This window comes from Perna viridis, chromosome 12 (genome assembly GCF_037379345.1).
Source record: "Perna viridis isolate PV_CMFRI_1.1 ecotype Kerala chromosome 12, ASM3737934v1, whole genome shotgun sequence".
In the NCBI taxonomy this organism is placed as follows: Eukaryota; Metazoa; Mollusca; class Bivalvia; order Mytilida; family Mytilidae; genus Perna; species Perna viridis.
The window spans coordinates 3705867-3731071 of record NC_142456.1 but is presented as its reverse complement, the minus strand read 5'-3'; the positions used below and the strand labels follow the sequence as shown (position 1 = coordinate 3731071).

The following is a 25205-nucleotide window of genomic DNA, read 5'->3' as shown; positions in this document are numbered from 1 at the left end:
AGGCTAGTGCTAATTGATATTTAAACACCAGCACATAGCAAGTACCAGGAAAGATTTCCGACTTTAGTCCCATGTCCTGTGTCGTCTTCTCTGATCACTGTCTGGCTAATTATCCGAATGCATACTATACATATCGCCGTTCCCGTGTCATCTTGAGTTGAGCATCCGCTTGTTTTCACAACTGCATGTCATGATTGGAGTCGTGCATGCTAAACAAGTCCCAAGCCCGCGTGGCGCTAGCTATCCAAACAATATTGTTATGTTTTAATGACAAGTTTTAATTATTTTGATTTCAATGTAATATGTGCGTTTCTTTTTCCTCATCTCCTACTTAAATGCAACTTTAAGAGAAAAAAATAATATCAAAACTTTACTTTAATCTTATTTTAATGTATTTTGTTTTCGGCCTGTGTGAGTAAAAAGCGCGTTTGAATTTCGCGAATGCAGTAAGACTAAAGGAATATGAATTTGTTTACTGCAAAGTTTATTCGCATTGTTTATTCGCGAAGTACTAGTTAGTGGAGCTGGTGTTGGACAGTCGCGAATGTAGTATATGTTTATTTGAACGAATTCTTTTTCTTCTTCCTCTTCGCTGCGTTTGTACACAGTAGATTTTGTTCTTGTTTTTGTCGTGAAAGACATGTTTTAAAAGTGATAGTGACAAAATTTTTAATTTACATTGGAATTGAACTGAAATTCGTGTAATGAATCGCAGTACGTCGTTTTGTGATCAAACGTCTACTGAACGTTGTACATGTTTCTATGTCAAGTACCAATTTTGGGTTTGTTATATGAATTTTGAAACTTTTTTCTTTATTTCCCATGATAAATTTCAGGAGAATAACGTTTCAAAGAATTTAAGCAAAAATTTTTGTTTTGATCTGAGTAAGTAGTGAAAACTTTGCAAATTTGTTGCCGCAAATGTACCATTGAGTAACTACATTTTTCCGAGATAGGGGTCATTTATTTTCCAAAATTAGTGTTACTCTGGTTTCTCTTCAAACCCACGAATATATCTTTCGCCTTTTACTAAAGATATCCGTGGAGAGGAACAATTAATGAGTCTATAGACAATTTCTCTGTGCCCACTTCTGTGGGAATCATAACAATAATATAAAGTTTGTTCCTCTTAAATTTTACTTTCAGGTAAACCATCAGTGCAAGTAAACGAAGTGCAATGCTAATCGCGAATATATTTTTTTCAAAGTGGGTACGGTGGTAAAATATAAAGCTGCAGTGTGGTGTTCAATGTGTACCTGTATCGTACATTGTATTCATTGACTTAACTTACATGACGACTGTTGCCTTTGAGCTGCGTAACTGGTTCTCTCCGATTCCTCTCCAAGCACAGGCTAGTGCTAATCGTTAGAAATCATTAGCACTTAACAGGTCCCTGGAAAAGCGACGGATATTCGATGTAGTTGTCCGTCAGGTTCTTCTCTCCTAGCACAGGCTAGTGCTAATTGATATTTAAACACCAGCACATAGCAAGTACCAGGAAAGATTTCCGACTTTAGTCCCATGTCCTGTGTCGTCTTCTCTGATCACTGTCTGGCTAATTATCCGAATGCATACTATACATATCGCCGTTCCCGTGTCATCTTGAGTTGAGCATCCGCTTGTTTTCACAACTGCATGTCATGATTGGAGTCGTGCATGCTAAACAAGTCCCAAGCCCGCGTGGCGCTAGCTATCCAAACAATATTGTTATGTTTTAATGACAAGTTTTAATTATTTTGATTTCAATGTAATATGTGCGTTTCTTTTTCCTCATCTCCTACTTAAATGCAACTTTAAGAGAAAAAAATAATATCAAAACTTTACTTTAATCTTATTTCAATGTATTTTGTTTTCGGCCTGTGTGAGTAAAAAGCGCGTTTGAATTTCGCGAATGCAGTAAGACTAAAGGAATATGAATTTGTTTACTGCAAAGTTTATTCGCATTGTTTATTCGCGAAGTACTAGTTAGTGGAGCTGGTGTTGGACAGTCGCGAATGTAGTATATGTTTATTTGAACGAATTCTTTTTCTTCTTCCTCTTCGCTGCGTTTGTACACAGTAGATTTTGTTCTTGTTTTTGTCGTGAAAGACATGTTTTAAAGGTGATAGTGACAAAATTTTTAATTTGCATTGGAATTGAACTGAAATTCGTGTAATGAATCGCAGTACGTCGTTTTGTGATCAAACGTCTACTGAACGTTGTACATGTTTCTATGTCAAGTACCAATTTTGGGTTTGTTAAGTGAATTTTGAAACTTTTTTCTTTATTTCCCATGATAAATTTCAGGAGAATTACGTTTCAAAGAATTTAAGCAAAAATTTTTGTTTTGATCTGAGTAAGTAGTGAAAACTTTGCAAATTTGTTGCCGCAAATGTACCATTGAGTAACTACATTTTTCCGAGATAGGGGTCATTTATTTTCCAAAATTAGTGTTACTCTGGTTTCTCTTCAAACCCACGAATATATCTTTCGCCTTTTACTAAAGATATCCGTGGAGAGGAACAATTAATGAGTCTATAGACAATTTCTCTGTGCCCACTTCTGTGGGAATCATAACAATAATATAAAGTTTGTTCCTCTTAAATTTTACTTTCAGGTAAACCATCAGTGCAAGTAAACGAAGTGCAATGCTAATCGTGAATATATTTTTTCAAAGTGGGTGCGGTGGTAAAATATAAAGCTGCAATGTGGTGTTCAATGTGTACCTGTATCGTACATTGTATTCATTGACTTAACTTACATGACGACTGTTGCCTTTGAGCTGCGTAACTGGTTCTCTCCGATTCCTCTCCAAGCACAGGCTAGTGCTAATCGTTAGAAATCATTAGCACTTAAGAGGTCCCTGGAAAAGCGACGGATATTCGATGTAGTTGTCCGTCAGGTTCTTCTCTCCCAGAACAGGCTAGTGCTAATTGATATTTAAACACCAGCACATAGCAAGTACCAGGAAAGATTTCCGACTTTAGTCCCATGTCCTGTGTCGTCTTCTCTGATCACTGTCTGGCTAATTATCCGAATGCATACTATACATATCGCCGTTCCCGTGTCATCTTGAGTTGAGCATCCGCTTGTTTTCACAACTGCATGTCATGATTGGAGTCGTGCATGCTAAACAAGTCCCAAGCCCGCGTGGCGCTAGCTATCCAAACAATATTGTTATGTTTTAATGACAAGTTTTAATTATTTTGATTTCAATGTAATATGTGCGTTTCTTTTTCCTCATCTCCTACTTAAATGCAACTTTAAGAGAAAAAAATAATATCAAAACTTTACTTTAATCTTATTTCAATGTATTTTGTTTTCGGCCTGTGTGAGTAAAAAGCGCGTTTGAATTTCGCGAATGCAGTAAGACTAAAGGAATATGAATTTGTTTACTGCAAAGTTTATTCGCATTGTTTATTCGCGAAGTACTAGTTAGTGGAGCTGGTGTTGGACAGTCGCGAATGTAGTATATGTTTATTTGAACGAATTCTTTTTCTTCTTCCTCTTCGCTGCGTTTGTACACAGTAGATTTTGTTCTTGTTTTTGTCGTGAAAGACATGTTTTAAAAGTGATAGTGACAAAATTTTTAATTTACATTGGAATTGAACTGAAATTCGTGTAATGAATCGCAGTACGTCGTTTTGTGATCAAACGTCTACTGAATGTTGTACATGTTTCTATGTCAAGTACCAATTTTGGGTTTGTTATATGAATTTTGAAACTTTTTTCTTTATTTCCCATGATAAATTTCAGGAGAATTACGTTTCAAAGAATTTAAGCAAAAATTTTTGTTTTGATCTGAGTAAGTAGTGAAAACTTTGCAAATTTGTTGCCGCAAATGTACCATTGAGTAACTACATTTTTCCGAGATAGGGGTCATTTATTTTCCAAAATTAGTGTTACTCTGGTTTCTCTTCAAACCCACGAATATATCTTTCGCCTTTTACTAAAGATATCCGTGGAGAGGAACAATTAATGAGTCTATAGACAATTTCTCTGTGCCCACTTCTGTGGGAATCATAACAATAATATAAAGTTTGTTCCTCTTAAATTTTACTTTCAGGTAAACCATCAGTGCAAGTAAACGAAGTGCAATGCTAATCGTGAATATATTTTTTTCAAAGTGGGTGCGGTGGTAAAATATAAAGCTGCAATGTGGTTTTCAATGTGTACCTGTATCGTACATTGTATTCATTGACTTAACTTACATGACGACTGTTGCCTTTGAGCTGCGTAACTGGTTCTCTCCGATTCCTCTCCAAGCACAGGCTAGTGCTAATCGTTAGAAATCATTAGCACTTAAGAGGTCCCTGGAAAAGCGACGGATATTCGATGTAGTTGTCCGTCAGGTTCTTCTCTCCTAGCACAGGCTAGTGCTAATTGATATTTAAACACCAGCACATAGCAAGTACCAGGAAAGATTTCCGACTTTAGTCCCATGTCCTGTGTCGTCTTCTCTGATCACTGTCTGGCTAATTATCCGAATGCATACTATACATATCGCCGTTCCCGTGTCATCTTGAGTTGAGCATCCGCTTGTTTTCACAACTGCATGTCATGATTGGAATCGTGCATGCTAAACAAGTCCCAAGCCCGCGTGGCGCTAGCTATCCAAACAATATTGTTATGTTTTAATGACAAGTTTTAATTATTTTGATTTCAATGTAATATGTGCGTTTCTTTTTCCTCATCTCCTACTTAAATGCAACTTTAAGAGAAAAAAATAATATCAAAACTTTACTTTAATCTTATTTCAATGTATTTTGTTTTCGGCCTGTGTGAGTAAAAAGCGCGTTTGAATTTCGCGAATGCAGTAAGACTAAAGGAATATGAATGTGTTTACTGCAAAGTTTATTCGCATTGTTTATTCGCGAAGTACTAGTTAGTGGAGCTGGTGTTGGACAGTCGCGAATGTAGTATATGTTTATTTGAACGAATTCTTTTTCTTCTTCCTCTTCGCTGCGTTTGTACACAGTAGATTTTGTTCTTGTTTTTGTCGTGAAAGACATGTTTTAAAAGTGATAGTGACAAAATTTTTAATTTGCATTGGAATTGAACTGAAATTCGTGTAATGAATCGCAGTACGTCGTTTTGTGATCAAACGTCTACTGAACGTTGTACATGTTTCTATGTCAAGTACCAATTTTGGGTTTGTTATATGAATTTTGAAACTTTTTTCTTTATTTCCCATGATAAATTTCAGGAGAATAACGTTTCAAAGAATTTAAGCAAAAATTTTTGTTTTGATCTGAGTAAGTAGTGAAAACTTTGCAAATTTGTTGCCGCAAATGTACCATTGAGTAACTACATTTTTCCGAGATAGGGGTCATTTATTTTCCAAAATTAGTGTTACTCTGGTTTCTCTTCAAACCCACGAATATATCTTTCGCCTTTTACTAAAGATATCCGTGGAGAGGAACAATTAATGAGTCTATAGACAATTTCTCTGTGCCCACTTCTGTGGGAATCATAACAATAATATAAAGTTTGTTCCTCTTAAATTTTACTTTCAGGTAAACCATCAGTGCAAGTAAACGAAGTGCAATGCTAATCGCGAATATATTTTTTGCAAAGTGGGTACGGTGGTAAAATATAAAGCTGCAGTGTGGTGTTCAATGTGTACCTGTATCGTACATTGTATTCATTGACTTAACTTACATGACGACTGTTGCCTTTGAGCTGCGTAACTGGTTCTCTCCGATTCCTCTCCAAGCACAGGCTAGTGCTAATCGATAGAAATCATTAGCACTTAAGAGGTCCCTGGAAAAGCGACGGATATTCGATGTAGTTGTCCGTCAGGTTCTTCTCTCCCAGAACAGGCTAGTGCTAATTGATATTTAAACACCAGCACATAGCAAGTACCAGGAAAGATTTCCGACTTTAGTCCCATGTCCTGTGTCGTCTTCTCTGACCACTGTCTGGCTAATTATCCGAATGCATACTATACATATCGCCGTTCCCGTGTCATCTTGAGTTGAGCATCCGCTTGTTTTCACAACTGCATGTCATGATTGGAGTCGTGCATGCTAAACAAGTCCCAAGCCCGCGTGGCGCTAGCTATCCAAACAATATTGTTATGTTTTAATGACAAGTTTTAATTATTTTGATTTCAATGTAATATGTGCGTTTCTTTTTCCTCATCTCCTACTTAAATGCAACTTTAAGAGAAAAAAATAATATCAAAACTTTACTTTAATCTTATTTCAATGTATTTTGTTTTCGGCCTGTGTGAGTAAAAAGCGCGTTTGAATTTCGCGAATGCAGTAAGACTAAAGGAATATGAATTTGTTTACTGCCAAGTTTATTCGCATTGTTTATTCGCGAAGTACTAGTTAGTGGAGTTGGTGTTGGACAGTCGCGAATGTAGTATATGTTTATTTGAACGAATTCTTTTTCTTCTTCCTCTTCGCTGCGTTTGTACACAGTAGATTTTGTTCTTGTTTTTGTCGTGAAAGACATGTTTTAAAAGTGATAGTGACAAAATTTTTAATTTACATTGGAATTGAAATGAAATTCGTGGAATGAATCGCAGTACGTCGTTTTGTGATCAAACGTCTACTGAACGTTGTACATGTTTCTATGTCCAGTACCAATTTTGGGTTTGTTATATGAATTTTGAAACTTTTTTCTTTATTTCCCATGATAAATTTCAGGAGAATTACGTTTCAAAAAATTTAAGCAAAAATATTTGTTTTGATCTGAGTAAGTAGTGAAAACTTTGCAAATTTGTTGCCGCAAATGTACCATTGAGTAACTACATTTTTCCGAGATAGGGGTCATTTATTTTCCAAAATTAGTGTTACTCTGGTTTCTCTTCAAACCCACGAATATATCTTTCGCCTTTTACTAAAGATATCCGTGGAGAGGAACAATTAATGAGTTTATAGACAATTTCTCTGTGCCCACTTCTGTGGGAATCATAACATTAATATAAAGTTTGTTCCTCTTAAATTTTACTTTCAGGTAAACCATCAGTGCAAGTAAACGAAGTGCAATGCTAATCGTGAATATATTTTTTTCAAAGTGGGTGCGGTGGTAAAATATAAAGCTGCAATGTGGTGTTCAATGTGTACCTGTATCGTACATTGTATTCATTGACTTAACTTACATGACGACTGTTGCCTTTGAGCTGCGTAACTGGTTCTCTCCGATTCCTCTCCAAGCACAGGCTAGTGCTAATCGTTAGAAATCATTAGCACTTAAGAGGTCCCTGGAAAAGCGACGGATATTCGATGTAGTTGTACGTCAGGTTCTTCTCTCCTAGCACAGGCTAGTGCTAATTGATATTTAAACACCAGCACATAGCAAGTACCAGGAAAGATTTCCGACTTTAGTCCCATGTCCTGTGTCGTCTTCTCTGATCACTGTCTGGCTAATTATCCGAATGCATACTATACATATCGCCGTTCCCGTGTCATCTTGAGTTGAGCATCCGCTTGTTTTCACAACTGCATGTCATGATTGGAGTCGTGCATGCTAAACAAGTCCCAAGCCCGCGTGGCGCTAGCTATCCAAACAATATTGTTATGTTTTAATGACAAGTTTTAATTATTTTGATTTCAATGTAATATGTGCGTTTCTTTTTCCTCATCTCCTACTTAAATGCAACTTTAAGAGAAAAAAATAATATCAAAACTTTACTTTAATCTTATTTCAATGTATTTTGTTTTCGGCCTGTGTGAGTAAAAAGCGCGTTTGAATTTCGCGAATGCAGTAAGACTAAAGGAATATGAATTTGTTTACTGCAAAGTTTATTCGCATTGTTTATTCGCGAAGTACTAGTTAGTGGAGCTGGTGTTGGACAGTCGCGAATGTAGTATATGTTTATTTGAACGAATTCTTTTTCTTCTTCCTCTTCGCTGCGTTTGTACACAGTAGATTTTGTTCTTGTTTTTGTCGTGAAAGACATGTTTTAAAAGTGATAGTGACAAAATTTTTAATTTACATTGGAATTGAAATGAAATTCGTGTAATGAATCGCAGTACGTCGTTTTGTGATCAAACGTCTACTGAACGTTGTACATGTTTCTATGTCCAGTACCAATTTTGGGTTTGTTATATGAATTTTGAAACTTTTTTCTTTATTTCCCATGATAAATTTCAGGAGAATTACGTTTCAAAGAATTTAAGCAAAAATTTTTGTTTTGATCTGAGTAAGTAGTGAAAACTTTGCAAATTTGTTGCCGCAAATGTACCATTGAGTAACTACATTTTTCCGAGATAGGGGTCATTTATTTTCCAAAATTAGAGTTACTCTGGTTTCTCTTCAAACCTACGAATATATCTTTCGCCTTTTACTAAAGATATCCGTGGAGAGGAACAATTAATGAGTCTATAGACAATTTCTCTGTGCCCACTTCTGTGGGAATCATAACAATAATATAAAGTTTGTTCCTCTTAAATTTTACTTTCAGGTAAACCATCAGTGCAAGTAAACGAAGTGCAATGCTAATCGCGAATATATTTTTTTCAAAGTGGGTACGGTGGTAAAATATAAAGCTGCAGTGTGGTGTTCAATGTGTACCTGTATCGTACATTGTATTCATTGACTTAACTTACATGACGACTGTTGCCTTTGAGCTGCGTAACTGGTTCTCTCCGATTCCTCTCCAAGCACAGGCTAGTGCTAATCGTTAGAAATCATTAGCACTTAAGAGGTCCCTGGAAAAGCGACGGATATTCGATGTAGTTGTACGTCAGGTTCTTCTCTCCTAGCACAGGCTAGTGCTAATTGATATTTAAACACCAGCACATAGCAAGTACCAGGAAAGATTTCCGACTTTAGTCCCATGTCCTGTGTCGTCTTCTCTGATCACTGTCTGGCTAATTATCCGAATGCATACTATACATATCGCCGTTCCCGTGTCATCTTGAGTTGAGCATCCGCTTGTTTTCACAACTGCATGTCATGATTGGAGTCGTGCATGCTAAACAAGTCCCAAGCCCGCGTGGCGCTAGCTATCCAAACAATATTGTTATGTTTTAATGACAAGTTTTAATTATTTTGATTTCAATGTAATATGTGCGTTTCTTTTTCCTCATCTCCTACTTAAATGCAACTTTAAGAGAAAAAAATAATATCAAAACTTTACTTTAATCTTATTTCAATGTATTTTGTTTTCGGCCTGTGTGAGTAAAAAGCGCGTTTGAATTTCGCGAATGCAGTAAGACTAAAGGAATATGAATTTGTTTACTGCAAAGTTTATTCGCATTGTTTATTCGCGAAGTACTAGTTAGTGGAGCTGGTGTTGGACAGTCGCGAATGTAGTATATGTTTATTTGAACGAATTCTTTTTCTTCTTCCTCTTCGCTGCGTTTGTACACAGTAGATTTTGTTCTTGTTTTTGTCGTGAAAGACATGTTTTAAAAGTGATAGTGACAAAATTTTTAATTTACATTGGAATTGAAATGAAATTCGTGTAATGAATCGCAGTACGTCGTTTTGTGATCAAACGTCTACTGAACGTTGTACATGTTTCTATGTCCAGTACCAATTTTGGGTTTGTTATATGAATTTTGAAACTTTTTTCTTTATTTCCCATGATAAATTTCAGGAGAATTACGTTTCAAAGAATTTAAGCAAAAATTTTTGTTTTGATCTGAGTAAGTAGTGAAAACTTTGCAAATTTGTTGCCGCAAATGTACCATTGGGTAACTACATTTTTCCGAGATAGGGGTCATTTATTTTCCAAAATTAGAGTTACTCTGGTTTCTCTTCAAACCTACGAATATATCTTTCGCCTTTTACTAAAGATATCCGTGGAGAGGAACAATTAATGAGTCTATAGACAATTTCTCTGTGCCCACTTCTGTGGGAATCATAACAATAATATAAAGTTTGTTCCTCTTAAATTTTACTTTCAGGTAAACCATCAGTGCAAGTAAACGAAGTGCAATGCTAATCGCGAATATATTTTTTTCAAAGTGGGTACGGTGGTAAAATATAAAGCTGCAGTGTGGTGTTCAATGTGTACCTGTATCGTACATTGTATTCATTGACTTAACTTACATGACGACTGTTGCCTTTGAGCTGCGTAACTGGTTCTCTCCGATTCCTCTCCAAGCACAGGCTAGTGCTAATCGTTAGAAATCATTAGCACTTAAGAGGTCCCTGGAAAAGCGACGGATATTCGATGTAGTTGTCCGTCAGGTTCTTCTCTCCTAGCACAGGCTAGTGCTAATTGATATTTAAACACCAGCACATAGCAAGTACCAGGAAAGATTTCCGACTTTAGTCCCATGTCCTGTGTCGTCTTCTCTGATCACTGTCTGGCTAATTATCCGAATGCATACTATACATATCGCCGTTCCCGTGTCATCTTGAGTTGAGCATCCGCTTGTTTTCACAACTGCATGTCATGATTGGAGTCGTGCATGCTAAACAAGTCCCAAGCCCGCGTGGCGCTAGCTATCCAAACAATATTGTTATGTTTTAATGACAAGTTTTAATTATTTTGATTTCAATGTAATATGTGCGTTTCTTTTTCCTCATCTCCTACTTAAATGCAACTTTAAGAGAAAAAAATAATATCAAAACTTTACTTTAATCTTATTTTCAATGTATTTTGTTTTCGGCCTGTGTGAGTAAAAAGCGCGTTTGAATTTCGCGAATGCAGTAAGACTAAAGGAATATGAATTTCTTTACTGCCAAGTTTATTCGCATTGTTTAATCGCGAAGTACTAGTTAGTGGAGTTGGTGTTGGACAGTCGCGAATGTAGTATATGTTTATTTGAACGAATTCTTTTTCTTCTTCCTCTTCGCTGCGTTTGTACACAGTAGATTTTGTTCTTGTTTTTGTCGTGAAAGACATGTTTTAAAAGTGATAGTGACAAAATTTTTAATTTGCATTGGAATTGAAATGAAATTCGTGTAATGAATCGCAGTACGTCGTTTTGTGATCAAACGTCTACTGAACGTTGTACATGTTTCTATGTCCAGTACCAATTTTGGGTTTGTTATATGAATTTTGAAACTTTTTTCTTTATTTCCCATGATAAATTTCAGGAGAATTACGTTTCAAAGAATTTAAGCAAAAATTTTTGTTTTGATCTGAGTAAGTAGTGAAGACTTTGCAAATTTGTTGCCGCAAATGTACCATTGAGTAACTACATTTTTCCGAGATAGGGGTCATTTATTTTCCAAAATTAGAGTTACTCTGGTTTCTCTTCAAACCCACGAATATATCTTTCGCCTTTTACTAAAGATATCCGTGGAGAGGAACAATTAATGAGTCTATAGACAATTTCTCTGTGCCCACTTCTGTGGGAATCATAACAATAATATAAAGTTTGTTCCTCTTAAATTTTACTTTCAGGTAAACCATCAGTGCAAGTAAACGAAGTGCAATGCTAATCGCGAATATATTTTTTTCAAAGTGGGTACGGTGGTAAAATATAAAGCTGCAGTGTGGTGTTCAATGTGTACCTGTATCGTACATTGTATTCATTGACTTAACTTACATGACGACTGTTGCCTTTGAGCTGCGTAACTGGTTCTCTCCGATTCCTCTCCAAGCACAGGCTAGTGCTAATCGTTAGAAATCATTAGCACTTAAGAGGTCCCTGGAAAAGCGACGGATATTCGATGTAGTTGTCCGTCAGGTTCTTCTCTCCTAGCACAGGCTAGTGCTAATTGATATTTAAACACCAGCACATAGCAAGTACCAGGAAAGATTTCCGACTTTAGTCCCATGTCCTGTGTCGTCTTCTCTGATCACTGTCTGGCTAATTATCCGAATGCATACTATACATATCGCCGTTCCCGTGTCATCTTGAGTTGAGCATCCGCTTGTTTTCACAACTGCATGTCATGATTGGAGTCGTGCATGCTAAACAAGTCCCAAGCCCGCGTGGCGCTAGCTATCCAAACAATATTGTTATGTTTTAATGACAAGTTTTAATTATTTTGATTTCAATGTAATATGTGCGTTTCTTTTTCCTCATCTCCTACTTCAATGCAACTTTAAGAGAAAAAAATAATATCAAAACTTTACTTTAATCTTATTTTCAATGTATTTTGTTTTCGGCCTGTGTGAGTAAAAAGCGCGTTTGAATTTCGCGAATGCAGTAAGACTAAAGGAATATGAATTTGTTTACTGCCAAGTTTATTCGCATTGTTTAATCGCGAAGTACTAGTTAGTGGAGTTGGTGTTGGACAGTCGCGAATGTAGTATATGTTTATTTGAACGAATTCTTTTTCTTCTTCCTCTTCGCTGCGTTTGTACACAGTAGATTTTGTTCTTGTTTTTGTCGTGAAAGACATGTTTTAAAAGTGATAGTGACAAAATTTTTAATTTGCATTGGAATTGAAATGAAATTCGTGTAATGAATCGCAGTACGTCGTTTTGTGATCAAACGTCTACTGAACGTTGTACATGTTTCTATGTCCAGTACCAATTTTGGGTTTTTTATATGAATTTTGAAACTTTTTTCTTTATTTCCCATGATAAATTTCAGGAGAATTACGTTTCAAAAAATTTAAGCAAAAATATTTGTTTTGATCTGAGTAAGTAGTGAAAACTTTGCAAATTTGTTGCCGCAAATGTACCATTGAGTAACTACATTTTTCCGAGATAGGGGTCATTTATTTTCCAAAATTAGTGTTACTCTGGTTTCTCTTCAAACCCACGAATATATCTTTCGCCTTTTACTAAAGATATCCGTGGAGAGGAACAATTAATGAGTTTATAGACAATTTCTCTGTGCCCACTTCTGTGGGAATCATAACATTAATATAAAGTTTGTTCCTCTTAAATTTTACTTTCAGGTAAACCATCAGTGCAAGTAAACGAAGTGCAATGCTAATCGTGAATATATTTTTTTCAAAGTGGGTGCGGTGGTAAAATATAAAGCTGCAATGTGGTGTTCAATGTGTACCTGTATCGTACATTGTATTCATTGACTTAACTTACATGACGACTGTTGCCTTTGAGCTGCGTAACTGGTTCTCTCCGATTCCTCTCCAAGCACAGGCTAGTGCTAATCGTTAGAAATCATTAGCACTTAAGAGGTCCCTGGAAAAGCGACGGATATTCGATGTAGTTGTACGTCAGGTTCTTCTCTCCTAGCACAGGCTAGTGCTAATTGATATTTAAACACCAGCACATAGCAAGTACCAGGAAAGATTTCCGACTTTAGTCCCATGTCCTGTGTCGTCTTCTCTGATCACTGTCTGGCTAATTATCCGAATGCATACTATACATATCGCCGTTCCCGTGTCATCTTGAGTTGAGCATCCGCTTGTTTTCACAACTGCATGTCATGATTGGAGTCGTGCATGCTAAACAAGTCCCAAGCCCGCGTGGCGCTAGCTATCCAAACAATATTGTTATGTTTTAATGACAAGTTTTAATTATTTTGATTTCAATGTAATATGTGCGTTTCTTTTTCCTCATCTCCTACTTAAATGCAACTTTAAGAGAAAAAAATAATATCAAAACTTTACTTTAATCTTATTTCAATGTATTTTGTTTTCGGCCTGTGTGAGTAAAAAGCGCGTTTGAATTTCGCGAATGCAGTAAGACTAAAGGAATATGAATTTGTTTACTGCCAAGTTTATTCGCATTGTTTATTCGCGAAGTACTAGTTAGTGGAGCTGGTGTTGGACAGTCGCGAATGTAGTATATGTTTATTTGAACGAATTCTTTTTCTTCTTCCTCTTCGCTGCGTTTGTACACAGTAGATTTTGTTCTTGTTTTTGTCGTGAAAGACATGTTTTAAAAGTGATAGTGACAAAATTTTTAATTTACATTGGAATTGAACTGAAATTCGTGTAATGAATCGCAGTACGTCGTTTTGTGATCAAACGTCTACTGAACGTTGTACATGTTTCTATGTCAAGTACCAATTTTGGGTTTGTTATATGAATTTTGAAACTTTTTTCTTTATTTCCCATGATAAATTTCAGGAGAATTACGTTTCAAAGAATCTAAGCAAAAATTTTTGTTTTGATCTGAGTAAGTAGTGAAAACTTTGCAAATTTGTTGCCGCAAATGTACCATTGAGTAACTACATTTTTCCGAGATAGGGGTCATTTATTTTCCAAAATTAGTGTTACTCTGGTTTCTCTTCAAACCCACGAATATATCTTTCGCCTTTTACTAAAGATATCCGTGGAGAGGAACAATTAATGAGTCTATAGACAATTTCTCTGTGCCCACTTCTGTGGGAATCATAACATTAATATAAAGTTTGTTCCTCTTAAATTTTACTTTCAGGTAAACCATCAGTGCAAGTAAACGAAGTGCAATGCTAATCGTGAATATATTTTTTTCAAAGTGGGTGCGGTGGTAAAATATAAAGCTGCAATGTGGTGTTCAATGTGTACCTGTATCGTACATTGTATTCATTGACTTAACTTACATGACGACTGTTGCCTTTGAGCTGCGTAACTGGTTCTCTCCGATTCCTCTCCAAGCACAGGCTAGTGCTAATCGTTAGAAATCATTAGCACTTAAGAGGTCCCTGGAAAAGCGACGGATATTCGATGTAGTTGTCCGTCAGGTTCTTCTCTCCTAGCACAGGCTAGTGCTAATTGATATTTAAACACCAGCACATAGCAAGTACCAGGAAAGATTTCCGACTTTAGTCCCATGTCCTGTGTCGTCTTCTCTGATCACTGTCTGGCTAATTATCCGAATGCATACTATACATATCGCCGTTCCCGTGTCATCTTGAGTTGAGCATCCGCTTGTTTTCACAACTGCATGTCATGATTGGAGTCGTGCATGCTAAACAAGTCCCAAGCCCGCGTGGCGCTAGCTATCCAAACAATATTGTTATGTTTTAATGACAAGTTTTAATTATTTTGATTTCAATGTAATATGTGCGTTTCTTTTTCCTCATCTCCTACTTAAATGCAACTTTAAGAGAAAAAAATAATATCAAAACTTTACTTTAATCTTATTTCAATGTATTTTGTTTTCGGCCTGTGTGAGTAAAAAGCGCGTTTGAATTTCGCGAATGCAGTAAGACTAAAGGAATATGAATTTGTTTACTGCCAAGTTTATTCGCATTGTTTATTCGCGAAGTACTAGTTAGTGGAGCTGGTGTTGGACAGTCGCGAATGTAGTATATGTTTATTTGAACGAATTCTTTTTCTTCTTCCTCTTCGCTGCGTTTGTACACAGTAGATTTTGTTCTTGTTTTTGTCGTGAAAGACATGTTTTAAAAGTGATAGTGACAAAATTTTTAATTTGCATTGGAATTGAACTGAAATTCGTGTAATGAATCGCAGTACGTCGTTTTGTGATCAAACGTCTACTGAACGTTGTACATGTTTCTATGTCAAGTACCAATTTTGGGTTTGTTATGTGAATTTTGAAACTTTTTTCTTTATTTCCCATGATAAATTTCAGGAGAATTACGTTTCAAAGAATTTAAGCAAAAATTTTTGTTTTGATCTGAGTAAGTAGTGAAAACTTTGCAAATTTGTTGCCGCAAATGTACCATTGAGTAACTACATTTTTCCGAGATAGGGGTCATTTATTTTCCAAAATTAGTGTTACTCTGGTTTCTCTTCAAACCCACGAATATATCTTTCGCCTTTTACTAACGATATCCGTGGAGAGGAACAATTAATGAGTCTATAGACAATTTCTCTGTGCCCACTTCTGTGGGAATCATAACATTAATATAAAGTTTGTTCCTCTTAAATTTTACTTTCAGGTAAACCATCAGTGCAAGTAAACGAAGTGCAATGCTAATCGTGAATATATTTTTTTCAAAGTGGGTGCGGTGGTAAAATATAAAGCTGCAATGTGGTGTTCAATGTGTACCTGTATCGTACATTGTATTCATTGACTTAACTTACATGACGACTGTTGCCTTTGAGCTGCGTAACTGGTTCTCTCCGATTCCTCTCCAAGCACAGGCTAGTGCTAATCGTTAGAAATCATTAGCACTTAAGAGGTCCCTGGAAAAGCGACGGATATTCGATGTAGTTGTCCGTCAGGTTCTTCTCTCCTAGCACAGGCTAGTGCTAATTGATATTTAAACACCAGCACATAGCAAGTACCAGGAAAGATTTCCGACTTTAGTCCCATGTCCTGTGTCGTCTTCTCTGATCACTGTCTGGCTAATTATCCGAATGCATACTATACATATCGCCGTTCCCGTGTCATCTTGAGTTGAGCATCCGCTTGTTTTCACAACTGCATGTCATGATTGGAGTCGTGCATGCTAAACAAGTCCCAAGCCCGCGTGGCGCTAGCTATCCAAACAATATTGTTATGTTTTAATGACAAGTTTTAATTATTTTGATTTCAATGTAATATGTGCGTTTCTTTTTCCTCATCTCCTACTTAAATGCAACTTTAAGAGAAAAAAATAATATCAAAACTTTACTTTAATCTTATTTCAATGTATTTTGTTTTCGGCCTGTGTGAGTAAAAAGCGCGTTTGAATTTCGCGAATGCAGTAAGACTAAAGGAATATGAATTTGTTTACTGCCAAGTTTATTCGCATTGTTTATTCGCGAAGTACTAGTTAGTGGAGCTGGTGTTGGACAGTCGCGAATGTAGTATATGTTTATTTGAACGAATTCTTTTTCTTCTTCCTCTTCGCTGCGTTTGTACACAGTAGATTTTGTTCTTGTTTTTGTCGTGAAAGACATGTTTTAAAAGTGATAGTGACAAAATTTTTAATTTGCATTGGAATTGAACTGAAATTCGTGTAATGAATCGCAGTACGTCGTTTTGTGATCAAACGTCTACTGAATGTTGTACATGTTTCTATGTCAAGTACCAATTTTGGGTTTGTTATGTGAATTTTGAAACTTTTTTCTTTATTTCCCATGATAAATTTCAGGAGAATTACGTTTCAAAGAATTTAAGCAAAAAATTTTGTTTTGATCTGAGTAAGTAGTGAAAACTTTGCAAATTTGTTGCCGCAAATGTACCATTGAGTAACTACATTTTTCCGAGATAGGGGTCATTTATTTTCCAAAATTAGTGTTACTCTGGTTTCTCTTCAAACCCACGAATATATCTTTCGCCTTTTACTAAAGATATCCGTGGAGAGGAACAATTAATGAGTCTATAGACAATTTCTCTGTGCCCACTTCTGTGGGAATCATAACATTAATATAAAGTTTGTTCCTCTTAAATTTTACTTTCAGGTAAACCATCAGTGCAAGTAAACGAAGTGCAATGCTAATCGTGAATATATTTTTTTCAAAGTGGGTGCGGTGGTAAAATATAAAGCTGCAATGTGGTGTTCAATGTGTACCTGTATCGTACATTGTATTCATTGACTTAACTTACATGACGACTGTTGCCTTTGAGCTGCGTAACTGGTTCTCTCCGATTCCTCTCCAAGCACAGGCTAGTGCTAATCGTTAGAAATCATTAGCACTTAAGAGGTCCCTGGAAAAGCGACGGATATTCGATGTAGTTGTCCGTCAGGTTCTTCTCTCCTAGCACAGGCTAGTGCTAATTGATATTTAAACACCAGCACATAGCAAGTACCAGGAAAGATTTCCGACTTTAGTCCCATGTCCTGTGTCGTCTTCTCTGATCACTGTCTGGCTAATTATCCGAATGCATACTATACATATCGCCGTTCCCGTGTCATCTTGAGTTGAGCATCCGCTTGTTTTCACAACTGCATGTCATGATTGGAGTCGTGCATGCTAAACAAGTCCCAAGCCCGCGTGGCGCTAGCTATCCAAACAATATTGTTATGTTTTAATGACAAGTTTTAATTATTTTGATTTCAATGTAATATGTGCGTTTCTTTTTCCTCATCTCCTACTTAAATGCAACTTTAAGAGAAAAAAATAATATCAAAACTTTACTTTAATCTTATTTCAATGTATTTTGTTTTCGGCCTGTGTGAGTAAAAAGCGCGTTTGAATTTCGCGAATGCAGTAAGACTAAAGGAATATGAATTTGTTTACTGCCAAGTTTATTCGCATTGTTTATTCGCGAAGTACTAGTTAGCGGAGCTGGTGTTGGACAGTCGCGAATGTAGTATATGTTTATTTGAACGAATTCTTTTTCTTCTTCCTCTTCGCTGCGTTTGTACACAGTAGATTTTGTTCTTGTTTTTGTCGTGAAAGACATGTTTTAAAAGTGATAGTGACAAAATTTTTAATTTGCATTGGAATTGAACTGAAATTCGTGTAATGAATCCCAGTACGTCGTTTTGTGATCAAACGTCTACTGAACGTTGTACATGTTTCTATGTCAAGTACCAATTTTGGGTTTGTTATATGAATTTTGAAACTTTTTTCTTTATTTCCCATGATAAATTTCAGGAGAATTACGTTTCAAAGAATCTAAGCAAAAATTTTTGTTTTCATCTGAGTAAGTAGTGAAAACTTTGCAAATTTGTTGCCGCAAATGTACCATTGAGTAACTACATTTTTCCGAGATAGGGGTCATTTATTTTCCAAAATTAGTGTTACTCTGGTTTCTCTTCAAACCCACGAATATATCTTTCGCCTTTTACTAAAGATATCCGTGGAGAGGAACAATTAATGAGTCTATAGACAATTTCTCTGTGCCCACTTCTGTGGGAATCATAACAATAATATAAAGTTTGTTCCTCTTAAATTTTACTTTCAGGTAAACCATCAGTGCAAGTAAACGAAGTGCAATGCTAATCGTGAATATATTTTTTTCAAAGTGGGTGCGGTGGTAAAATATAAAGCTGCAATGTGGTGTTCAATGTGTACCTGTATCGTACATTGTATTCATTGACTTAACTTACATGACGACTGTTGCCTTTGAGCTGCGTAACTGGTTCTCTCCGATTCCTCTCCAAGCACAGGCTAGTGCTAATCGTTAGAAATCATTAGCACTTAAGAGGTCCCTGGAAAAGCGACGGATATTCGATGTAGTTGTCCGTCAGGTTCTTCTCTCCTAGCACAGGCTAGTGCTAATTGATATTTAAACACCAGCACATAGCAAGTACCAGGAAAGATTTCCGACTTTAGTCCCATGTCCTGTGTCGTCTTCTCTGATCACTGTCTGGCTAATTATCCGAATGCATACTATACATATCGCCGTTCCCGTGTCATCTTGAGTTGAGCATCCGCTTGTTTTCACAACTGCATGTCATGATTGGAGTCGTGCATGCTAAACAAGTCCCAAGCCCGCGTGGCGCTAGCTATCCAAACAATATTGTTATGTTTTAATGACAAGTTTTAATTATTTTGATTTCAATGTAATATGTGCGTTTCTTTTTCCTCATCTCCTACTTAAATGCAACTTTAAGAGAAAAAAATAATATCAAAACTTTACTTTAATCTTATTTCAATGTATTTTGTTTTCGGCCTGTGTGAGTAAAAAGCGCGTTTGAATTTCGCGAATGCAGTAAGACTAAAGGAATATGAATTTGTTTACTGCCAAGTTTATTCGCATTGTTTATTCGCGAAGTACTAGTTAGTGGAGCTGGTGTTGGACAGTCGCGAATGTAGTATATGTTTATTTGAACGAATTCTTTTTCTTCTTCCTCTTCGCTGCGTTTGTACACAGTAGATTTTGTTCTTGTTTTTGTCGTGAAAGACATGTTTTAAAAGTGATAGTGACAAAATTTTTAATTTGCATTGGAATTGAACTGAAATTCGTGTAATGAATCGCAGTACGTCGTTTTGTGATCAAACGTCTACTGAACGTTGTACATGTTTCTATGTCAAGTACCAATTTTGGGTTTGTTATGTGAATTTTGAAACTTTTTTCTTTATTTCCCATGATAAATTTCAGGAGAATTACGTTTCAAAGAATTTAAGCAAAAATTTTTGTTTTGATCTGAGTAAGTAGTGAAAACTTTGCAAATTTGTTGCCGCAAATGTACCATTGAGTAACTACATTTTTCCGAGATAGGGGTCATTTATTTTCCAAAATTAGTGTTACTCTGGTTTCTCTTCAAACCCACGAATATATCTTTCGCCTTTTACTAAAGATATCCGTGGAGAGGAACAATTAATGAGTCTATAGACAATTTCTCTGTGCCCACTTCTGTGGGAATCATAACAATAATATAAAGTTTGTTCCTCTTAAATTTTACTTTCAGGTAAACCATCAGTGCAAGTAAACGAAGTGCAATGCTAATCGTGAATATATTTTTTTTCAAAGTGGGTGCGGTGGTAAAATATAAAGCTGCAATGTGGTGTTCAATGTGTACCTGTATCGTACATTGTATTCATTGACTTAACTTACATGACGACTGTTGCCTTTGAGCTGCGTAACTGGTTCTCTCCGATTCCTCTCCAAGCACAGGCTAGTGCTAATCGTTAGAAATCATTAACACTTAAGAGGTCCCTGGAAAAGCGACGGATATTCGATGTAGTTGTCCGTCAGGTTCTTCTCTCCTAGCACAGGCTAGTGCTAATTGATATTTAAACACCAGCACATAGCAAGTACCAGGAAAGATTTCCGACTTTAGTCCCATGTCCTGTGTCGTCTTCTCTGATCACTGTCTGGCTAATTATCCGAATGCATACTATACATATCGCCGTTCCCGTGTCATCTTGAGTTGAGCATCCGCTTGTTTTCACAACTGCATGTCATGATTGGAGTCGTGCATGCTAAACAAGTCCCAAGCCCGCGTGGCGCTAGCTATCCAAACAATATTGTTATGTTTTAATGACAAGTTTTAATTATTTTGATTTCAATGTAATATGTGCGTTTCTTTTTCCTCATCTCCTACTTAAATGCAACTTTAAGAGAAAAAAATAATATCAAAACTTTACTTTAATCTTATTTCAATGTATTTTGTTTTCGGCCTGTGTGAGTAAAAAGCGCGTTTGAATTTCGCGAATGCAGTAAGACTAAAGGAATATGAATTTGTTTACTGCCAAGTTTATTCGCATTGTTTATTCGCGAAGTACTAGTTAGCGGAGCTGGTGTTGGACAGTCGCGAATGTAGTATATGTTTATTTGAACGAATTCTTTTTCTTCTTCCTCTTCGCTGCGTTTGTACACAGTAGATTTTGTTCTTGTTTTTGTCGTGAAAGACATGTTTTAAAAGTGATAGTGACAAAATTTTTAATTTGCATTGGAATTGAACTGAAATTCGTGTAATGAATCGCAGTACGTCGTTTTGTGATCAAACGTCTACTGAACGTTGTACATGTTTCTATGTCAAGTACCAATTTTGGGTTTGTTATGTGAATTTTGAAACTTTTTTCTTTATTTCCCATGATAAATTTCAGGAGAATTACGTTTCAAAGAATTTAAGCAAAAATTTTTGTTTTGATCTGAGTAAGTAGTGAAAACTTTGCAAATTTGTTGCCGCAAATGTACCATTGAGTAACTACATTTTTCCGAGATAGGGGTCATTTATTTTCCAAAATTAGTGTTACTCTGGTTTCTCTTCAAACCCACGAATATATCTTTCGCCTTTTACTAAAGATATCCGTGGAGAGGAACAATTAATGAGTCTATAGACAATTTCTCTGTGCCCACTTCTGTGGGAATCATAACATTAATATAAAGTTTGTTCCTCTTAAATTTTACTTTCAGGTAAACCATCAGTGCAAGTAAACGAAGTGCAATGCTAATCGTGAATATATTTTTTTCAAAGTGGGTGCGGTGGTAAAATATAAAGCTGCAATGTGGTGTTCAATGTGTACCTGTATCGTACATTGTATTCATTGACTTAACTTACATGACGACTGTTGCCTTTGAGCTGCGTAACTGGTTCTCTCCGATTCCTCTCCAAGCACAGGCTAGTGCTAATCGTTAGAAATCATTAGCACTTAAGAGGTCCCTGGAAAAGCGACGGATATTCGATGTAGTTGTCCGTCAGGTTCTTCTCTCCTAGCACAGGCTAGTGCTAATTGATATTTAAACACCAGCACATAGCAAGTACCAGGAAAGATTTCCGACTTTAGTCCCATGTCCTGTGTCGTCTTCTCTGATCACTGTCTGGCTAATTATCCGAATGCATACTATACATATCGCCGTTCCCGTGTCATCTTGAGTTGAGCATCCGCTTGTTTTCACAACTGCATGTCATGATTGGAGTCGTGCATGCTAAACAAGTCCCAAGCCCGCGTGGCGCTAGCTATCCAAACAATATTGTTATGTTTTAATGACAAGTTTTAATTATTTTGATTTCAATGTAATATGTGCGTTTCTTTTTCCTCATCTCCTACTTAAATGCAACTTTAAGAGAAAAAAATAATATCAAAACTTTACTTTAATCTTATTTCAATGTATTTTGTTTTCGGCCTGTGTGAGTAAAAAGCGCGTTTGAATTTCGCGAATGCAGTAAGACTAAAGGAATATGAATTTGTTTACTGCCAAGTTTATTCGCATTGTTTATTCGCGAAGTACTAGTTAGTGGAGCTGGTGTTGGACAGTCGCGAATGTAGTATATGTTTATTTGAACGAATTCTTTTTCTTCTTCCTCTTCGCTGCGTTTGTACACAGTAGATTTTGTTCTTGTTTTTGTCGTGAAAGACATGTTTTAAAAGTGATAGTGACAAAATTTTTAATTTGCATTGGAATTGAACTGAAATTCGTGTAATGAATCGCAGTTACGTCGTTTTGTGATCAAACGTCTACTGAACGTTGTACATGTTTCTATGTCAAGTACCAATTTTGGGTTTGTTATGTGAATTTTGAAACTTTTTTCTTTATTTCCCATGATAAATTTCAGGAGAATTACGTTTCAAAGAATTTAAGCAAAAATTTTTGTTTTGATCTGAGTAAGTAGTGAAAACTTTGCAAATTTGTTGCCGCAAATGTACCATTGAGTAACTACATTTTTCCGAGATAGGGGTCATTTATTTTCCAAAATTAGTGTTACTCTGGTTTCTCTTCAAACCCACGAATATATCTTTCGCCTTTTACTAAAGATATCCGTGGAGAGGAACAATTAATGAGTCTATAGACAATTTCTCTGTGCCCACTTCTGTGGGAATCATAACAATAATATAAAGTTTGTTCCTCTTAAATTTTACTTTCAGGTAAACCATCAGTGCAAGTAAACGAAGTGCAATGCTAATCGTGAATATATTTTTTTCAAAGTGGGTGCGGTGGTAAAATATAAAGCTGCAATGTGGTGTTCAATGTGTACCTGTATCGTACATTGTATTCATTGACTTAACTTACATGACGACTGTTGCCTTTGAGCTGCGTAACTGGTTCTCTCCGATTCCTCTCCTAGCACAGGCTAGTGCTAATCGTTAGAAATCATTAGCACTTAAGAGGTCCCTGGAAAAGCGACGGATATTCGATGTAGTTGTCCGTCAGGTTCTTCTCTCCTAGCACAGGCTAGTGCTAATTGATATTTAAACACCAGCACATAGCAAGTACCAGGAAAGATTTCCGACTTTAGTCCCATGTCCTGTGTCGTCTTCTCTGATCACTGTCTGGCTAATTATCCGAATGCATACTATACATATCGCCGTTCCCGTGTCATCTTGAGTTGAGCATCCGCTTGTTTTCACAACTGCATGTCATGATTGGAGTCGTGCATGCTAAACAAGTCCCAAGCCCGCGTGGCGCTAGCTATCCAAACAATATTGTTATGTTTTAATGACAAGTTTTAATTATTTTGATTTCAATGTAATATGTGCGTTTCTTTTTCCTCATCTCCTACTTAAATGCAACTTTAAGAGAAAAAAATAATATCAAAACTTTACTTTAATCTTATTGCAATGTATTTTGTTTTCGGCCTGTGTGAGTAAAAAGCGCGTTTGAATTTCGCGAATGCAGTAAGACTAAAGGAATATGAATTTGTTTACTGCCAAGTTTATTCGCATTGTTTATTCGCGAAGTACTAGTTAGTGGAGCTGGTGTTGGACAGTCGCGAATGTAGTATATGTTTATTTGAACGAATTCTTTTTCTTCTTCCTCTTCGCTGCGTTTGTACACAGTAGATTTTGTTCTTGTTTTTGTCGTGAAAGACATGTTTTAAAAGTGATAGTGACAAAATTTTTAATTTGCATTGGAATTGAACTGAAATTCGTGTAATGAATCGCAGTACGTCGTTTTGTGATCAAACGTCTACTGAACGTTGTACATGTTTCTATGTCAAGTACCAATTTTGGGTTTGTTATATGAATTTTGAAACTTTCAGGAGAATTACGTTTCAAAGAATTTAAGCAAAAATTTTTGTTTTGATCTGAGTAAGTAGTGAAAACTTTGCAAATTTGTTGCCGCAAATGTACCATTGAGTAACTACATTTTTCCGAGATAGGGGTCATTTATTTTCCAAAATTAGTGTTACTCTGGTTTCTCTTCAAACCCACGAATATATCTTTCGCCTTTTACTAAAGATATCCGTGGAGAGGAACAATTAATGAGTCTATAGACAATTTCTCTGTGCCCACTTCTGTGGGAATCATAACATTAATATAAAGTTTGTTCCTCTTAAATTTTACTTTCAGGTAAACCATCAGTGCAAGTAAACGAAGTGCAATGCTAATCGTGAATATATTTTTTTCAAAGTGGGTGCGGTGGTAAAATATAAAGCTGCAATGTGGTGTTCAATGTGTACCTGTATCGTACATTGTATTCATTGACTTAACTTACATGACGACTGTTGCCTTTGAGCTGCGTAACTGGTTCTCTCCGATTCCTCTCCAAGCACAGGCTAGTGCTAATCGTTAGAAATCATTAGCACTTAAGAGGTCCCTGGAAAAGCGACGGATATTCGATGTAGTTGTCCGTCAGGTTCTTCTCTCCTAGCACAGGCTAGTGCTAATTGATATTTAAACACCAGCACATAGCAAGTACCAGGAAAGATTTCCGACTTTAGTCCCATGTCCTGTGTCGTCTTCTCTGATCACTGTCTGGCTAATTATCCGAATGCATACTATACATATCGCCGTTCCCGTGTCATCTTGAGTTGAGCATCCGCTTGTTTTCACAACTGCATGTCATGATTGGAGTCGTGCATGCTAAACAAGTCCCAAGCCCGCGTGGCGCTAGCTATCCAAACAATATTGTTATGTTTTAATGACAAGTTTTAATTATTTTGATTTCAATGTAATATGTGCGTTTCTTTTTCCTCATCTCCTACTTAAATGCAACTTTAAGAGAAAAAAATAATATCAAAACTTTACTTTAATCTTATTTCAATGTATTTTGTTTTCGGCCTGTGTGAGTAAAAAGCGCGTTTGAATTTCGCGAATGCAGTAAGACTAAAGGAATATGAATTTGTTTACTGCCAAGTTTATTCGCATTGTTTATTCGCGAAGTACTAGTTAGTGGAGCTGGTGTTGGACAGTCGCGAATGTAGTATATGTTTATTTGAACGAATTCTTTT

At 36.3% G+C, this 25205-nt stretch overlaps 17 non-coding genes across 17 annotated transcripts; all 17 read left to right on the top strand.

Annotated features, from left to right (window-relative positions):
* Nucleotides 1-982: 982 nt before the first annotated feature.
* On the top strand, nt 983-1100 carry LOC148600883 (U5 spliceosomal RNA). The gene has a single exon (XR_015917414.1). It is a non-coding gene; the product is annotated as a U5 spliceosomal RNA (small nuclear RNA).
* A 1332-nt stretch (nt 1101-2432) lies between these two features.
* Nucleotides 2433-2550, top strand: LOC148600882 (U5 spliceosomal RNA). Its single transcript, XR_015917413.1, has one exon. It is a non-coding gene; the product is annotated as a U5 spliceosomal RNA (small nuclear RNA).
* Nucleotides 2551-3881: 1331 nt separating this feature from the next.
* Nucleotides 3882-3999, top strand: LOC148600881 (U5 spliceosomal RNA). Its single transcript, XR_015917412.1, has one exon. It is a non-coding gene; the product is annotated as a U5 spliceosomal RNA (small nuclear RNA).
* Nucleotides 4000-5331: 1332 nt separating this feature from the next.
* LOC148600880 (U5 spliceosomal RNA) lies at nt 5332-5449 on the top strand. Its single transcript, XR_015917410.1, has one exon. It is a non-coding gene; the product is annotated as a U5 spliceosomal RNA (small nuclear RNA).
* Nucleotides 5450-6781: 1332 nt separating this feature from the next.
* LOC148600879 (U5 spliceosomal RNA) lies at nt 6782-6899 on the top strand. The gene has a single exon (XR_015917428.1). It is a non-coding gene; the product is annotated as a U5 spliceosomal RNA (small nuclear RNA).
* Nucleotides 6900-8231: 1332 nt separating this feature from the next.
* LOC148600878 (U5 spliceosomal RNA) lies at nt 8232-8349 on the top strand. The gene has a single exon (XR_015917555.1). It is a non-coding gene; the product is annotated as a U5 spliceosomal RNA (small nuclear RNA).
* A 1332-nt stretch (nt 8350-9681) lies between these two features.
* On the top strand, nt 9682-9799 carry LOC148600877 (U5 spliceosomal RNA). Its single transcript, XR_015917544.1, has one exon. It is a non-coding gene; the product is annotated as a U5 spliceosomal RNA (small nuclear RNA).
* Nucleotides 9800-11132: 1333 nt separating this feature from the next.
* On the top strand, nt 11133-11250 carry LOC148600876 (U5 spliceosomal RNA). Its single transcript, XR_015917409.1, has one exon. It is a non-coding gene; the product is annotated as a U5 spliceosomal RNA (small nuclear RNA).
* A 1333-nt stretch (nt 11251-12583) lies between these two features.
* On the top strand, nt 12584-12701 carry LOC148600875 (U5 spliceosomal RNA). Its single transcript, XR_015917427.1, has one exon. It is a non-coding gene; the product is annotated as a U5 spliceosomal RNA (small nuclear RNA).
* A 1332-nt stretch (nt 12702-14033) lies between these two features.
* Nucleotides 14034-14151, top strand: LOC148600874 (U5 spliceosomal RNA). Its single transcript, XR_015917408.1, has one exon. It is a non-coding gene; the product is annotated as a U5 spliceosomal RNA (small nuclear RNA).
* A 1332-nt stretch (nt 14152-15483) lies between these two features.
* Nucleotides 15484-15601, top strand: LOC148600873 (U5 spliceosomal RNA). The gene has a single exon (XR_015917457.1). It is a non-coding gene; the product is annotated as a U5 spliceosomal RNA (small nuclear RNA).
* A 1332-nt stretch (nt 15602-16933) lies between these two features.
* On the top strand, nt 16934-17051 carry LOC148600872 (U5 spliceosomal RNA). Its single transcript, XR_015917407.1, has one exon. It is a non-coding gene; the product is annotated as a U5 spliceosomal RNA (small nuclear RNA).
* Nucleotides 17052-18383: 1332 nt separating this feature from the next.
* On the top strand, nt 18384-18501 carry LOC148600871 (U5 spliceosomal RNA). The gene has a single exon (XR_015917406.1). It is a non-coding gene; the product is annotated as a U5 spliceosomal RNA (small nuclear RNA).
* A 1332-nt stretch (nt 18502-19833) lies between these two features.
* On the top strand, nt 19834-19951 carry LOC148600870 (U5 spliceosomal RNA). Its single transcript, XR_015917405.1, has one exon. It is a non-coding gene; the product is annotated as a U5 spliceosomal RNA (small nuclear RNA).
* A 1333-nt stretch (nt 19952-21284) lies between these two features.
* Nucleotides 21285-21402, top strand: LOC148600869 (U5 spliceosomal RNA). Its single transcript, XR_015917404.1, has one exon. It is a non-coding gene; the product is annotated as a U5 spliceosomal RNA (small nuclear RNA).
* A 1333-nt stretch (nt 21403-22735) lies between these two features.
* On the top strand, nt 22736-22853 carry LOC148600868 (U5 spliceosomal RNA). Its single transcript, XR_015917403.1, has one exon. It is a non-coding gene; the product is annotated as a U5 spliceosomal RNA (small nuclear RNA).
* Nucleotides 22854-24160: 1307 nt separating this feature from the next.
* Nucleotides 24161-24278, top strand: LOC148600867 (U5 spliceosomal RNA). The gene has a single exon (XR_015917402.1). It is a non-coding gene; the product is annotated as a U5 spliceosomal RNA (small nuclear RNA).
* Nucleotides 24279-25205: the final 927 nt, after the last annotated feature.